At 37.0% G+C, this 16,300-nt stretch overlaps 1 long non-coding RNA gene across 7 annotated transcripts; it reads right to left on the bottom strand.

Annotated features, from left to right (window-relative positions):
• Window positions 1-12,433: 12,433 nt before the first annotated feature.
• Window positions 12,434-15,421, bottom strand: LOC136243298 (uncharacterized). 7 transcript variants are annotated; one of them, XR_010694831.1, is made up of 6 exons: window positions 14,471-15,421; window positions 13,972-14,423; window positions 13,708-13,919; window positions 13,388-13,625; window positions 12,871-13,326; window positions 12,434-12,820 (listed from the first exon to the last, which is right to left on the bottom strand). It is a non-coding gene; the product is annotated as an uncharacterized lncRNA (long non-coding RNA). The 7 variants fall into 7 exon arrangements; XR_010694837.1 differs by having other exon boundaries at window positions 12,436-12,820; window positions 13,388-13,628; window positions 13,708-13,762; window positions 13,808-13,919; window positions 13,972-15,419; XR_010694834.1 differs by having other exon boundaries at window positions 12,437-12,820; window positions 13,708-13,762; window positions 13,808-13,919; window positions 13,972-15,419.
• Window positions 15,422-16,300: the final 879 nt, after the last annotated feature.

Below are 16,300 nucleotides of genomic sequence, written 5' to 3'. Positions count from 1 at the left end.
GTCATTCTGGGGTGGTTATTCTTTCTTTAGATGCAATGCCTATGTAAAAGATTGGTCATGCATTGGTCTACATAGTGTTTTTGCATTATATTAGAATATTACTGAACTATCTTTCAGTTTAATTCTAATTGTAAATTCCGATAAGAATATAGTGAAGTGTTATACTACCTGACTAAACCATACATCTCCTATTGTGTCAGTCACAGAGTACTACATTGTGTTGCTGTGTAAGGAATGCACTGCATCATTAATAATAAACACTTCTGAAGCCCCCACATGTGTATTAGCTACATTGCACCCTTCATTTTTAAAAAGTGCTCTCATAACATCGTCATTGCCAACAAGCTGCGTAATAAAATAAAGCATTGATCATGAGTGATTACTACATATGTAATCTATAATTAATTGTTAAGTAATGACTTGTTGATTATGAATGGAAGAGGCCAACTATTTCTATTGTTACAGTTGTATATGTATGTATTCCTTGGAGATAGTGTGTATAGGTCAGATTACATAGTTACAAAACTAGGTAGGGATTCTTAACAACTAATGTACACAATCATAAGATTTAGATATGTACAATAATACACCACTCAGGGGATTTGTAGAATTGATATATGATTGAATATAGCTAAGTTGTGCATTTATGATATCACAAACTACCACTTTACTTCACATACTGACACTTGCAACATTTTTGCACATTGTCACATGTTATTCTGCATGGGTAAAGCAAATTAACTTGTTCCACGTGTGGGTACACAAACTCCATGTTTTAGCATCACCACACCATGATGCGTGGCATACTACTGAGTCTACACATCATATAAATAATTATAAAAAATTATTGCCACACAAAATTGATGGTGTGTGCATGGTTGCGTGTCGCACATGCATTGTCACACCAAAGGCTGATGTCTGTTAAAACTATGAATACTTGAAACAGGCATTTATTGTGGCTATGGTGTTATCTACTCTGGTGACTAATACGGTGGTGATGAGATTGGCCATAATTTGAGGTAATACAGTAGCCATAGGATGTAGCTAGCTATAATTATACAGTTGCTATGTAGTACTCTAATGTAACAATGCTATGCTGTACAATGCTACAAAATGCATAGTATTAGTGTTCTGTACCAATATGGATTTTGATGATGATATGGTGGTACTAATTAATTGTACTTGTAATTAAGAGGCACCATCCATTGTATTAAGACTTGCAATACAACGGTTGTGTTTGGAAAGGAAGGAAAATGGTTCTATAGGTTCTATATTGTCTTGTTTTGTTGACACTTTAGTGTACATAATGGAATGCAGCCTGTCTAATGTGTTAGGTAAGATTGTTAGACAGTTTGTCTCCCGGTTGCCATGCTACCAAGTTTAATGTTTGCGGTGTCAAATTCTAACAATGTACTGGGTGATATTCCCCAACAAAACTTGAATATACATAATTATACAGTGGTGGATGGTTTCATTTTTTTTATGTTTGCTGTGATGTGCTGTTTATCAATTCCATTGCAACACACTTGTATGTATTGCACACTAAGCAACCACATGCAGTGCTCGAATTGAGAGTATACGGGGGTATACGAAGTATACTTTGATAACAATTTTTGTAAATTAGTATACCTTGATAGCCTAGCTAAGTATAAGGTAGCTACAGTACTCCTCAGCAAAGAACATCCATGAAACAGTAGTTAGTACATAGTAATACATATTCTTACTTGGTGTAACATGATTCTCGAGCCAATTGATCCCCCAGAGGAAGCTAATCCCACTATCCTCAAAAATTCCTTTAGTGAGGTGTGCATTAATTAGAATTAAACAAGTGATAGTTGATTTTGCAAGTCTGCAATCTCCTATAGCCAGATTTATATGTAGAACTATATTATCTACACCCTCTACTGTAGACCGCATGTGTCTACCAAGGAAGTAATTGGTGATGAATCAGCTGATGATGATGAAAGGTAGCAAATTAAAGCAGTAAAGAAGAGTCATATAATGATGGTAGTGTATGTACAGAGTAAGTACCAATTAACAGTGACACATTTACTTAGTTGGAGCCGGAAATGTGGGTGGATAAAAAACTTTCCCACCTTGGCTTATTTGTCTAAATCATAAATTCGGTTGTAAAGAGGTAATTATTATCTTTAGGTTTAGCTAGATGCTGCAAAGAGTATTCATGTTTCTCGTGAATGGCAGTCAAAATTACTATCAATATCATTCCCAAAAAGTAAATTTTTCAAAATTTCCTTATGCTGCATTGAATTAGCTATTAATAGTTTCATAAACATTTATTCAAAATCACTACCAAATTCAATCTGAAAAAGTTAATTATTTAAAATTTTATTGATATACTATACTAACCAATTCTGTTATGTAGCTCAGTATATAGCTACTATTAGCATTCATACTTCTTCCAGTGTTGAACTCAGCAAATTTCAGCCAAGATAGCCACCAAAATATTATCTCAGAATGTTAATTTTTCAAAATTTCTATGGGGAGCAGCCTAGTCCTTTACACTATAGCTATAATTTTGCTTTCTAGTTCAGTAGCTATACTGTTAGTATTCATACTTCCAGTGTTGAACTATCGACAAAGTTCAGTCAATATTGCCACCAAATTCAATATCAGAATGTTAATTTTTCAAAATTTCCTGGGGGAGCATGCCCCCAGACCTCCCCTACAAAACTCACGCTTCACATTTCGCAGAGTGTGCTTTTGCACACTGTGGAATGACTTCTACCTGTTGCCCCCCTCCCTTTAGCAAAATCCTGGGTCTTCCCTTGATAGTATACCTTCATATAAATTTACAATTCGAGCACTGACCACATGTACATTATGTGAAGTACAAAATGTAGACCTAAGTATGCATGAAGTCACTATATACAGCAAGGTGGCCTTTTGCCAAAGTTTTGAGCAAACAATCTATTATTATATAAAGCTAAAATGCTGTCCATCCGACCCTCACACTGCTTACTCACCAAACTAGGTGCAAACCAACATAATCTGTGCTGATATTGAAGCACTCATCATCCAGCTACTCTAAGATTGTTATCACCAGTTCACGCGTGCTTCCGTTCATTCTGTACAGCACGTAGAAGGCAAAGGTGTAGAAAAAACTTGAACAACATTCCTTTGAAAACCACAGAACATACTGTTCAAGTGGTAGAAGCGCTGACTAGCGTGTAAGAGGTTGTGGGTTCGAATCCACGTATTGGCTTTTTTTTTCTTTCTACTCAGTACCTTTTTGTGCACACCTTTTTAAAACACAACTTTTAGCTCATCATATCTTGGCATGCAAAGCATATATCGACGTGGGACTTTTGCAAAATTATATGCCCATCATCTGGAAACTCGAGTGTTGTTGTAGCAAATCAATACGTGCTTTTGTTCACTCTTTATAGGACGATGAAGGCACTGGTGTAGGGAAGGATCACTGAAAAGTTGAGTAACATTCCTGTCAAGACCACAAATAAACAAATGTGGCGATTTGTGAACCTCCCTTAACATAACCAACCTGTGTTCAATCCCCGCCTAGGTCATGACTTTTTTTCACTTTTGGGACCTATTTGATGTATCTGGCATGCTTCATTTTTACACTGAATGTAGCTAGTGGCTACTATCAAAATGTGACTGACACACTAAGGATTTAGTAGTTAAGTCAGGCAGTATACTACTTATCAGAATAAAATTCTGTTGCTTTTACAATGAGAATTACACTGATGCAATATTTCAATAACTTCTTAAAATAACAATACAATGTGAAAATACTATGAAGAACAATGTATGACATCCAGATTAGCGATCTTTAAATATGTAGCACTGCATCTAAGAAAAGAATGTCCGGTTACCCAAGACTGACATTATACAGTAGTCTATAAAATGCAAAGTTTTAAAATAGTTGATGAAACAGAAAGCAAAGAACCATGCTACTACTCAGTCTTATATAAGGTACATATGTTCTAACTGTTACACAGACATGCATGCATACAGAGAAGACTAAGGGTGTCCATTTACTTTGTTTTTAACAAGCATAGTGACAAGCAGCTACAAATGAATGTTTTTGTTCTTAATAGAAACACACTAATTAAGCCATTGATATACTATCCATGAACAACATGATTTGTCATTAGCACTAGAAGCATAAAAAATTGAATACCAATTTAATGACTCATTGTCACTGATGATTATGTTTAACATTAGAAGTACTAGTACTATACAAATTCATATGATAGTTTCTCATGATGGCTTCATACTTGTTATGACTGATCATGATGTAACTGATAAAGTGACATCAATTGTTGTTTATTACACACAATGTAACCCAACAATTATATCATGAAAAGAAGAAGCTTTAAAGTGAAAATTATATGGTAAGATCAAGTCAGGCACTAACACTCCGCGGTTTTCATACGTATCACGCTTGCCATAAAATTCAGTCACAATTTGAATATGTAGCTATTTATATGATCAAGACACACGGTAGTGTGTCGTGCGGCCCAAGAAGCCAGCGCGCCACACCCGTGAGTATATTGACAGGAAGAACGAAAATGTAATTTTCACACCTTTGTATCTCGGTGATCACTTATCTGATTGGAACCAAATTTGCTACACAGTTGCCCGCCAGCCAGGGGAGTCTACATTCCAAATTTGAAGGAAATCGCTCCAACCATTTCCGATATACGAGCTGCCAAAGTTTCGTTTTTTTTCTTCGTTTTTTAATCTTCTTCTTTGTACTTGTAATTGTAATTGTAATTTTTAAGCAGGGAGTCCACTCAGTAAAACTGATTTTCAGTGGAGCCCTGAACAAACATACAATAAACACATACAATAACTAATAATGTACAAAAAACAAACAAGCATACATACACAACTAAGGATACATAGACAAAATTACACAGAAATTAAGAATTAAGATAATAATTACGAAATGACGACAAAGTGACAGCCCCAGTAACAGTGGACTTAAGGTTGTTCCATAAAACAGTTCCTCGGTAGAAAAAAGTTCGCTTGCCATAGTTGATAAACACTCTAGGAACAAATAAACGATTATTATTACGACTAAGATGACCAGTAACATCCTTCGAAAACTGAAATATGTCATGTAAATAAGGAGGAGAAATTCGATGTAAAGATTTAAAAATCTGAATAGCTGTTTGAAAATGGCGACGTTCAGTCAATGTAAATTGAAACTTGGAACTGAAACATGACGGCAGCTTATGCATAAATTTGGAATGAATCCTTTCAATCATACAAGACTGTTTTCTTCTTCTTCTTCTTCTTCTTCGTCTTTTCGCACACTTGAAAAAATTGCTATAACAAGCAAACGCGTACTCCGAACGCCTTGAAATTTGGCACACAGAAAGGGAGTCCAACAGCAAATCCTAGTATCAAATTTGGTACAAATCCGATGAATGGTTCAGGAGTTATGACCGATTATTCGCGTAAAACAAGATCGATTTGTTGTCACGCCTACAGGGTAAACCGCTTCATGGAATGAGTTGAAAATTGCTATGTAGATGGAGTAACTATCGTAGGAGTGCCTTTTGGTGGTTTGAAAGGAATCGAGATAAAGACCACGGAGATATGACACAAAACCTAACCTGTGTCACAATTACGCGATCGATTTTTAGGAATAAAAAAATCTAATCAAAAACAGCCAAGCTGTAAAAAAAGGTGCAGCCCCCATAAAGGCCATGGTGAAAAAAGATGTGAAATCCAAGGTGGCGGCCAAGAAATGGCTGTGATGGTAGGTTAATGGTTACATTTTAATAACAACAATTCAGGTGAATTTGGTGCCAAGACCAAGCGGCACAAAATTCACATGAATTGCCGTTATTAAAATGTAACCATTAACCTACCATCACAGCCATTTCTTGGCCGCCACCTTGGATTTCACATCTTTTTTTCACCATGGCCTTTATGGGGGCTGCACCTTTTTTTACAGCTTGGCTGTTTTTGATTAGATATCACTTCTTTTTGTATTTGTATACTGCAAAGTCGGCCTATGGCTGGGTTTGGGGCTTTTTTAACCCATGTGTTTTTTTCTTTACCACAGGAAGAAGAAAAGAACTTAAAGAAGAATTTTAGTACTTCAATTATTTTTGATTTTATTAGTAATTATACAAATTATATAGATATATTTATTACATGCTCATTATTCCCCACAGGATTTTTTTTTTTGCAGCTGATCTCTCTACTGGGTGACTTGAAATGTAGCTGAACTATATACAGGATGGTTTCTCTGTAGCTGAACTCTCTGTAACAGGTGATTTGTTTGCAGCTAAACTCTCTACATAGTGGTGTCTTTATAGCCGAACTCTCTACATGATGGTTTCTTTGTAGCTGAACTCTCTATAAGGTGACTTCGTCTAGCTGAACTCTCTACAGGGTGATTTTTTTTGTAGCTGAACTCTCTACAGGTGAATTGTTTGCAGCTAAACTCTCTACATGATGATTTCTTTGTAGTTGAACTCTCTATAAGGTGACTTCGTCCAGTTGATCTCTCTACGGGGTGATTTGTTTCTAGCTGAACTCTCTGCAGGTGAATTGTTTGCAGCTAAACTCTCTACATGGTGGTTTCTTTGTAGCTGAACTCTCTACAAGGTAACTTCTTCTCTACAGGGTGATTTGTTGTAGTTGAATTCTCTACAAGGTGGTTTGTATGAGGCTGAACTCTCTACATGCGGTTTCTTTGTAGCTGAACTCTCTACAGAGTGATTTGTTTGCAGCTGAACTCTCTACATGATGGTTTCTTTGTAACTGAACACTCTACAAGGTGACTTCTTCTAGCTGATCTCTATACAGGGTGATTTGTTTGTAGTTGAATTCTGTACAGGTGGTTTCTTTGTAGCTGAACTCTGTACATGATGGTTTCTTTGTAGCTAAACTCTTTACAAGGTGGCTTCTTCTAGCTGAACTCTCTACGGGGTAATTTCTTTGTAGCTGAACTCTCTCTATATGATGGTTTCTTTGTAAATGAACTCTCTACAAGGTGAATTCTTCTACCTGATCTCTCTACAGGGTGATTTGTTTGTAACTGAACTCTGTACAAGTGCGTTTTTGTGGGTGATCTCAATGCAGGTTGATTTGTTTGTAGCTGAACTCACTAAAGGGTGATTTTGCTTGTAGCTGAACTCCTTGCATTGTATCTAGTTTCTAGCTGATCTCTCTACAGGGTGATTTGTTTGTAGCTGATCTCTCTACAAGTTGATTTGTGTGTAGCTGCTCTCTCTGCAGGTTGATTAATTTGCAGCCGATCTCTCTACAAGGTAATTTGTTTGTAGCTGAACTGTCTATAAAGTGATTTATTTGTAGCTGATCTCTCTGCAGGTTGATTTGTTTTAGCTGAACTCTCTACAGGGTGATTTACTTGTAGCTGAACTCCTTACATTGTGACTTGTTTCTAGCTGATCTCTCTACAGGGTGATTTGTTTGTAGCTGATCTCTCTACAAGTTGATTTGTGTGTAGCTTATCTTTCTACTGGTTGATTTGTTTGTAGCCGATCTCTCTACAGGGTAATTTGTTTTTAGCTGAACTCTGTACAAGGTGTTGTTTTGTAGGTGATCTCACTGCAGGTTGATTTGTTTGTAGCTGAACTCACTAAAGGGTGATTTGCTTGTAGCTGAACTCCTTACATTGTGTCCAGTTTCTAGCTGATCTCTCTACAGAGTGATTTGTTTGTAGCTGAACTCTCTGTAAGGTGATTTATTTGTAGCTGAACTCCTTACATTGTGTGTAGTTTCTAGCTGATCTCTCTACAGGGTGATTTGTTTGTAATTGATCTCTCTACAAGTTGATTTGTGTGTAGCTGATCTCTCTGCAGGTTGATTTGTTTGTAGCCAATCTCTCTATAGGGTAATTTGTTTGTAGCTGAACTCTATAAGGTGATTTGTTTGTAGTTGATCTCTCTGCAGGTTGATTTGTTTTAGCTGAACTCTCTACAGGCTGATTTGTTTGTAGCCAATCTCTCTACAGGGTAATTTGTTTGTAGCTGAACTCTCTACAAGTTGATTTGTGTGTAGCTGATCTCTCTGCAGGTTGATTGTTTGTAGCCGATCTCTCTACAGGGCAATTTGTTTGTAGCTGATCTCTCTACAGGGTGATTTTTTTGTAGCTGACCTCTCTTCAGGGTGATTTGTTTCTAGCTGATCTCTCTACAGGGTGATTTTTTGTAGCTGACCTCTCTTCAGGGTGATTTGTTTCTAGCTGATTGCTCTACAGGTTGATTTGTTTGTAGATGAACTCTCTACAGGGTAATTTGCTTGTAGCTGAACTCCTTACTTTGTGTCTAGTTTGTAGCTGATCTCTCTATAGGGTGATTTGTTTGTAGCTGAACTCCTTACATTGTGTGTAGTTTCTAGCTGATCTCTCTACAGGGTGATTTGTTTGTAGCTGATCTCTCTACAAGTTGATTTGTGTGTATATAGCTGATCTATCTGCAGGTTGATTTGTTTGTAGCCGATCTCTCTACAGGTAATCTGTTTGTAGCTGAACTCTCTATAAGGTGATTTGTTTGTAGCTGATCTCTCTGCAGGTTGATTTGTTTTAGCTGAACTCTCTACAGGGTGATTGCTTGTAGCTGAACTCCTTACATTGTGTCTAGTTTCTAGCTGATGTCTCTACAGGGTGATTTTTTGTAGCTAAACTCTCTTCAGGGTGATTTGTTTCTAGCTGATCTCTCTACAGGTAGATTTGTGTTGATTTGTTCATTGCTTATCGCTCTAAAGGTAATTGATTTGTTGCAGTTGAACACCCTGCAAAGTGTTTTGTTTGTAGCTGATCACTCTAAAGGGTAATTTGTTTGTAGCTGAACTCTCTCCACAGTGACTTGTGTGTAGCTGAATTCTGTGTAACTGAATTCTCTACACAGTGCATGACTTGTTTATAGCTGAACTTTCTTCAGTGAGACTTGTAATGTTCTGAATCTCTATAGTGGTATATTTGCTTAACTCTCTACATGGTGACTGTCTCCTTGCTGAACTGTCTATAAGATTAACTGTTTGCAGCTGAACTCCCTACAGAATAACTTGTGATGCAATAAAATTCTATAATGGAGTAAATAAATTAGCCGAATGCTCTATTAGGGTGACTGTTCTATTAGAGTATCTCGATCTCGCATTTGCTACACGGAGTTGGCTTTCGAATCATAACTCAGTGGTTTGTAATCCGATTCTTCTGTACTACTGCAAGGACTTTCTATGAAGATTATTCCAGCTATACACCGATTTTCAGCTCATTGCTCTAAGCGGTTTGCCTAGTAGGCGTGAAAACTAATACTTTTTTATTCATAAAAATCGATCGCGTAATTGTGACATAGGTTGGGGTTTGTGTCACATCTCCGTGGTCTTTATCTCGATTCCTTTCAAACCACCAAAAGGCACTCCTACGATGGTTACTCCATCTACATAGCAATTTTCAACTCATTCCATGAAGCGGTTTACCCTGTAGGCTTGACAACAAATCGATCTTGATTTACGCGAATAATCGGTCATAACTCCTGAACCATTCATCGGATTTGTACCAAATTTGATGCTAGAATTTGCCGTTGGACTCCCGTTCTGTGTGCCAAATTTCAAGGCGATCGGAGTACGCGTTTGCTTGTTATAGCATTTTTTGCAAGTGTGCGAAAAGACGAAGAAGAAGAAAAAAAAACGAAGAAAAAAAAAACGAAACTTTGGCAGCTCGTATCTCGGAAATGGCTGGAGCGATTTCCTTCAAATTTGGAATATAGACTCCCCTGGCTGGCGGGCAACTGTGTAGCAAATTTGGTTCCAATCAGATATGTGATCACCGAGATACAAAGGTGTGAAAATGACGTTTTCGTTCTTCCTGTCAATATACTCACGGTGTGGCGCGCCGGCTTCTTGGGCCACACGACACACTACCGTGTGTCTTGATATTAGTTTTCACGCCTACTAGGCAAACCGCTAAGAGCAATGAGCTGAAAATCGATGTATAGCTGGAATAATCTTCATAGAAAGTCCTTGCAGTAGTACAGAAGAATGGAATTACAAACCACTGAGTTATGATTCGAAAGCCAACTCCGTGTAGCAAATGCGAGATCGAGACACTCTAATAGAACAGTCATCTTAATAGAGCATTCGGCTAATTTATTTACTCCATTATAGAATTTTATTACATCACAAGTTATTTTATAGGGAGTTCAGCTGCAAACAGTTAATCTTATAGACAGTTCAGCAAGAAGACAGTCACCATGTGGAGAGTTAAGCACTATAGAGATTCAGAACATTAAAATTAAGTCACACTGAAGAAAGTTCAGCTATAAACAAGTCATGCACCCTGTAGAGAATTCAGCTACAGTTAAGTCACTCTCTAGAGAATTCAGCTACACAGAATTCAGCTGCACACAAGTCACTGTGGAGAGAGTTCAGCAGCTACAAACAAATTACCCTTTAGAGTGATCAGCTAAAAACAAAACACTTTGCAGAGTGTTCAGCTACAACAAATCAACCTTTAGAGCGATCAGCAATGAGCAAATCAACACAAATCTACCTGTAGAGAGATAAGCTAGAAACAAATCACCCTGTAGAGAGTTCATCTACAAAAAATCACCCTGTAGAGACATCAGCTAGAAACTACACACAATGTAAGGAGTTCAGCTACAAACAAATCACTTTATAGAGAGTTCAGCTACAAACAAATTACCCTGTAGAGAGATCGGCAACAAACATATCAGCCTGCAGAGAGATCAGCTACACACAAATCAACTTATAGAGAGATCAGCTAAAAACAAATCACCCTGTAGAGAGATCAGCTAGAAACTACACACAATGTAAGGAGTTCAGCTACAAACAAATCACCCTGTAGAGAGTTCAGCTAAAACAAATCAACCTGCAGAGAGATCAGCTACACACAATTCAACTTGTAGAGAGATCAGCTACAAACAAATCTCCCTGTATTTAATACTAGTGCAAAATACTTTTAAAATGAAGTAGGCTTCCAGTGATAAAAAGTGGTAAAGAAGAATGATGGTAGCTATTACAACATAACTATGCATTTGATACTTTCTACTTTGGCACTGAACAGATGGTGGTAACATGCCAATGTAGAATTTTCATTTATAAAGTATAAAATGCTACAAATATTGACCATGATGGCAGCAGCTGAGTGGTTAAGGATTAGGGTGTGCATAGAGATCCCTGAGTTGAACATTAGTAAGTTTTTCTCAACATTGTCATACACTTTTATCCTATTGTGACTGTTCTATTAGAGTATCTCAACCATTTACATCTTTGCCTTGTAATTCCTAGATCTTAGTGGAAACTATCGTGGTGTTTATTAAATGTGTGGAGTATATAGACATCATTGTTAGCAGTTATTGAATACTAACACATAGTAATAGTTTGTACAATACTTACAGGACTTAGTGTGAAAGTTGCCTTAGCATCACAGCTTAGTGTCATAACTTAAGAGGCACCCAAATACATTACTAGTTCTACTGTTGCTGTTCAACTACAGGTTTGTACCAAGTGCCACTAAAGATGATCATGTTAGTACACCACAGTGACTGACCAGCACTTAAACTGTTTGGTTGATGTTGAAACTGATTCAATGACTAATTAGTGGATATTAGTGATGTCATATCATATCATAACACACACACACGCACACACGCGCATACACACACACACATGCACGCACACACAAAGACACATGCACACTTACAAACAAAAGTGTGCGATTGACTGATTGAAAACTCACCATGTTCACACATTCTTTGATCACTTTTCTGGTATTGTTATTTATCATCACAAAGGAGTGATCTGCCTAAGTTTCAGTCAATTGTGTTGAATAGTCTTGGAGTCCTACAACTGGGCAATTGGAACAGCATGAAAGTTGATTTGTACAGTAACTAACAGTATATGGCAAACAATTTACAGGCATTTTAATTTCTGTCACAATCTGTACTAGTATATATTATTAAATAGTTGTAGAAGGACACAATATACTTTCTACACCATGTCATAATACTTTTCTCTATAAAATTCAAAGTTTGATGTTAAGTAACTGGTAAATCACACTGATACTTTGAGATGGGTCACAAATTTTTCAGTCATTACAAGTTAAGAGATCTGGTATAAATGTGGGAAAGATAAGTTTTTTTGTTTATCCTAAAAAGAAAATTGCCATATCTTTTGAGGTTCCAAGAAATTCCAAACAGAAGTTGCAGAAGTTGAGATGCTAAAAATACAATAACTGACTGAGATAATGATGCAATGTTTCTTAACTACCATATACATATTGAATATAATTGTATTATCATATATTAATTAAGTGGTTATCAGTTAGTATCTCTTACCAGTGGCAGCACACATGCACAAGTCTCTGAATACAGTTATACAGAAATCAAGTATGTATTATACCTCGTGAAGTGGCCATTTCACTTTGTGTTTAAGTGTTATATACAAACAAAAAACAAAATTAGAGGGGTCTCTGCATTCAGTCCAGTTACTATGAAAATATGGACAATTCTCATTATAAATGTGAAAGTGGGGTGTGTTTTCAAATGAAAACATTAAATCTAGTGCTATTAATTTGATGTGGTATGTGTGGGTTCACCAGTTATAATAATGTTGAAACAAACAAGTAATATTTGAGTTGCACCTCCTTCAAGCACTTTGCAATTGCTTGTTGCTGCCACAAGCGTGGATTGTCATCCTTTCTTATGAGGAAATTGTTGTCTGAGCAACTTGCTAGCTACATTCATGATGACATCATCAAGCTATAATTTCTGTTGCAAAATAATCCTTAGCTCATCATGTAAACAGAGATGTGGTAGCCACAGAGTTGAATCTGGAAAATATGTATTACAATTTAAGTATGTTATTTCATATTATTGTTACCATTAGCTTGTATTTGATTATTTTCTTTGTCATCTATGACAACAACTTGTGACTCATTGACTTTGCTTTACTTCTGCCTTGTGCTGCTTACTAACAAACAGTCATGAAGTGATTACATGTGAGGGGTATGCACTTACGTGAAAATGCCTTAGCTTGTCTGGTGGCCCCTCATCATCATATTCAATTTGCAGTTTCTGCTTTGCACGGGACTTTTTGACAGCCTCATTATTCCTTAGTCTATACTCATCGTTCCCTTTGCTGTAATCATGTTGACAAACCTTCATTTCTTGCCAGTAGATGCCATATCAATCTTGTAAGTTGTTAGCAACGTCACGCAAAAAATATCAGGTTTGTTGACTTTTGACAACTGATTATGGGACTCAACAGCATTAGTTAATGTGGGTAGGTCATTGAATTCTTCTTTACTCATGGTAGAAAAGTGATTACTGAGCATTACTGTGAATAAACATGTAAACAATCCTTAAACATGTACTGGTTAACAAAATTCATTACTTACACAAGTGACGCTTTCTTGTCCACCACTCCACCCTTGCTGCTGCTGCCTGTTGCCACTCTACTATTATTTCACTATGTAACTGCTTTGGTAGGTTTACCTGGGACAGAGGACATTCTCCTTTCATTTTTGAAAACAGTGTCATCACTTCGACTGCTGTTTTGGCTTTAAAAATTTGCTGACCAATGGTGACAAATATTTCTCGGTGCTTCTTATTCTGATTGCTCAACTTCTTAACGACCTGCTGAACAGATCGAATGAAGTACACCTGTGTTAAGGCTATAGGATTGTCTAATTGCCTTATCAACAGATATCTTCCATACCTGACATCCTTTAAGAATGCTTTCAGCAATGTACCATTTCTAATACATTCACTTGCTGATTGGACCAATCAGCAATTATTTTAACTAATGAATATCCAACCTTAAATGAGGGATGGTCTTCCACTAGTTTGCTCAAAATAATATTGCTTTAAAGTGTTGAGTATACATGGTAGCATCAATTTGATTCATCTGAACATGAGAAACAACCATCCCTGAATGGTAAGTATAAACAAAAAGGAACCAGACATTAGAGATGATACTTACGTACATCTCATGGTCATGTAATTGAATACCACTACATTGAGCTAGTAAGGCAGCTTGAAGCAACTCTTGTATGTAACGTCCACTTCAATAAATTGTGGTCTGCTTAAAACTTCTGACATCAATGGGCGCATAACCATCAACCATGTGAAATTGTCTCCAATTCCGTACTTGCGTAAATAAGAATGACCAAATTGCCATAACAATTCAGGTTCTTACCTACATTTGGAATAATGATAAATATTTTACATACATCATATGCATTAAGTTACTTTCTGTTTGATCTATCATAGATTGATCATATGTCTTTGCTTCTACTTCAATGCTTAATATAGCAGATCTTGCATCTAGGTTAGACTTCACATCTCTTAACGTGTTTAATCTGATGTTTTTGATTTTAGATCTGTTGGTTGCTGCTAAGCTTGCTATACCTGGAATGTAATGTATTCCTTTTCCTAAAACAGAAATGCAATGATGGCTAATATTAAGTGATACTATGTACCTTTTAATAAATCTGATGTTTTTAAGTGAGGATTTTCTATTACTACTCTTCTAATATCTATGTCTACTTTAACTGGGATTTTCTTGTGGATGGTTATGTAGATCAGATTCATGCATGTCAATTCTGACTAGTCCAGTTATCCACCTTCTCATATCCTTTGCATCCTCAGGCCAAAAGTAAAAGAATTCAACTGGACAATCACCTGAATGTACTAACTGTGAATCAGGGTGTTAATTACGTGGGTGGTAGGGACAACATAGGAGCATCCTTCTGTGTACATTGCACATTTTTTTTACTCCACCACAAGGAGCAAATTGATAGTAAACCTTTTCAGATTTTCCATCAACAATTGTTTCTATTAGATGCTTTGACCTAGCTTTACCTGAAAATGGGGGTCACTGACTTCATAGTTTGGTAGCTTTGAAATGTCTTCACAATAACCAAGGTACGTATTTAGGATATGGCTCAGTGAAAATGCCTGGAAAATAAGTCTGAGCTTTTGATATCATACCAGTTAGCTCTGTCAGATATGAGTTCCTTTGCAACATTAAGCTAGTGCATGTATACACCTTTTCCTTTCCTCTGATTCAGAATTGATTTGCTTGCAGCTTGTTTATCAGGTACAGTTAGTTTATCAGGTACAGCTAGTTTGTCAGTTACAGCTAGTTTATCAGGTAAGTGTGTATTCTCTACATCTTTATGTAGCATCGTCCACTATTCATCTGCTGCAGGTAACTTTGTGACCAGATTTAGCAAAATCAACCATATGGGCGCAAAAGCCAAAAGTGAGATAACACCATCATGAAGTTGCCGCACTATCAGGCTAACAATTTCCATACCAAACTTTCAACTTGTTGAGTCTGCTTATGGTGGACTGTTCTCTGGTGGCCTGTATAACCACACCGGACATCTGTACAGGTCTGTAAACAACAGGGAAGTGCTTTGGGGGGTTCATACACTCTGGACAGACGAGCAGGGAGCTGAATGCGTGATCTATGCCTTTTTTGTGGAATTTTAGTCTATTTCCTGCCTCTGACGGGCTGGTTTGTGGGCTGGTTTGTGGCCTGGTGCCTTCAATTACCATTCTTGTCCATTTTTAGTCCATCTCTTTCCCATCCCTTTTTGAGGACTCGTGATACAGCAACACTGGTGAAAATAACTATCTAAAATGGTGGGAAACTGCACAGGGATTACCTTGGCCACTAGCTGCTATAAAGGTTGTGAATTGTTCCATCTTTGCTGAAAATCCATACGTGTAGCTGCCAAGGCTTGTGAGTAACAAAGCTTTAAATTATTAAAATACATTTTTCTCTGAATCAACAATGCACCCATAACAGTGATTTTCCAAAATCCAGTCACATTTATTTCCTGATCTTCAAATTTCCAGCAGTAAAATGCCATCTCCTGCTACAGTGTATGTAGCAAATACAATTTCAGTCATCTTATTGTGTCCTTTTGCCAATAACTATTTTCCTGTTTTAAAAACCTTTTAGCCAAGCCTGGCAGATAAATATGTGCCACTTTTCAACAGAGTGGTTTAACGATTTACTAACACAACCAAAGCTTTTCAAAGAGGAGTCATGAAGCTGGCTAATTTTCTTATCCCCTGATCAACGAATCCACTGGGCAAGCTATTATGAAGACAGTGAGTGGTCTATACAATACATGTTATGTGTGTACATATGTCTAATCCTTTTTCTTCAGAATTAGGTCACTCATTTACAGCTTGTACAACTGTTTTCATTCTGTTGAGCAATCAATCATTGCTAGGAGAGATTCACAAATATCACAACACTGTCCTGATGTCTCACAATTCTCCGTGTTTTTAGC

The sequence above is a fragment of the Dysidea avara genome, chromosome 2 (genome assembly GCF_963678975.1).
Source record: "Dysidea avara chromosome 2, odDysAvar1.4, whole genome shotgun sequence".
NCBI classification, from domain to species: Eukaryota; Metazoa; Porifera; class Demospongiae; order Dictyoceratida; family Dysideidae; genus Dysidea; species Dysidea avara.
Note: the sequence above shows the minus strand (reverse complement) of the source record. Positions and strands in the feature narration are given on the sequence as shown.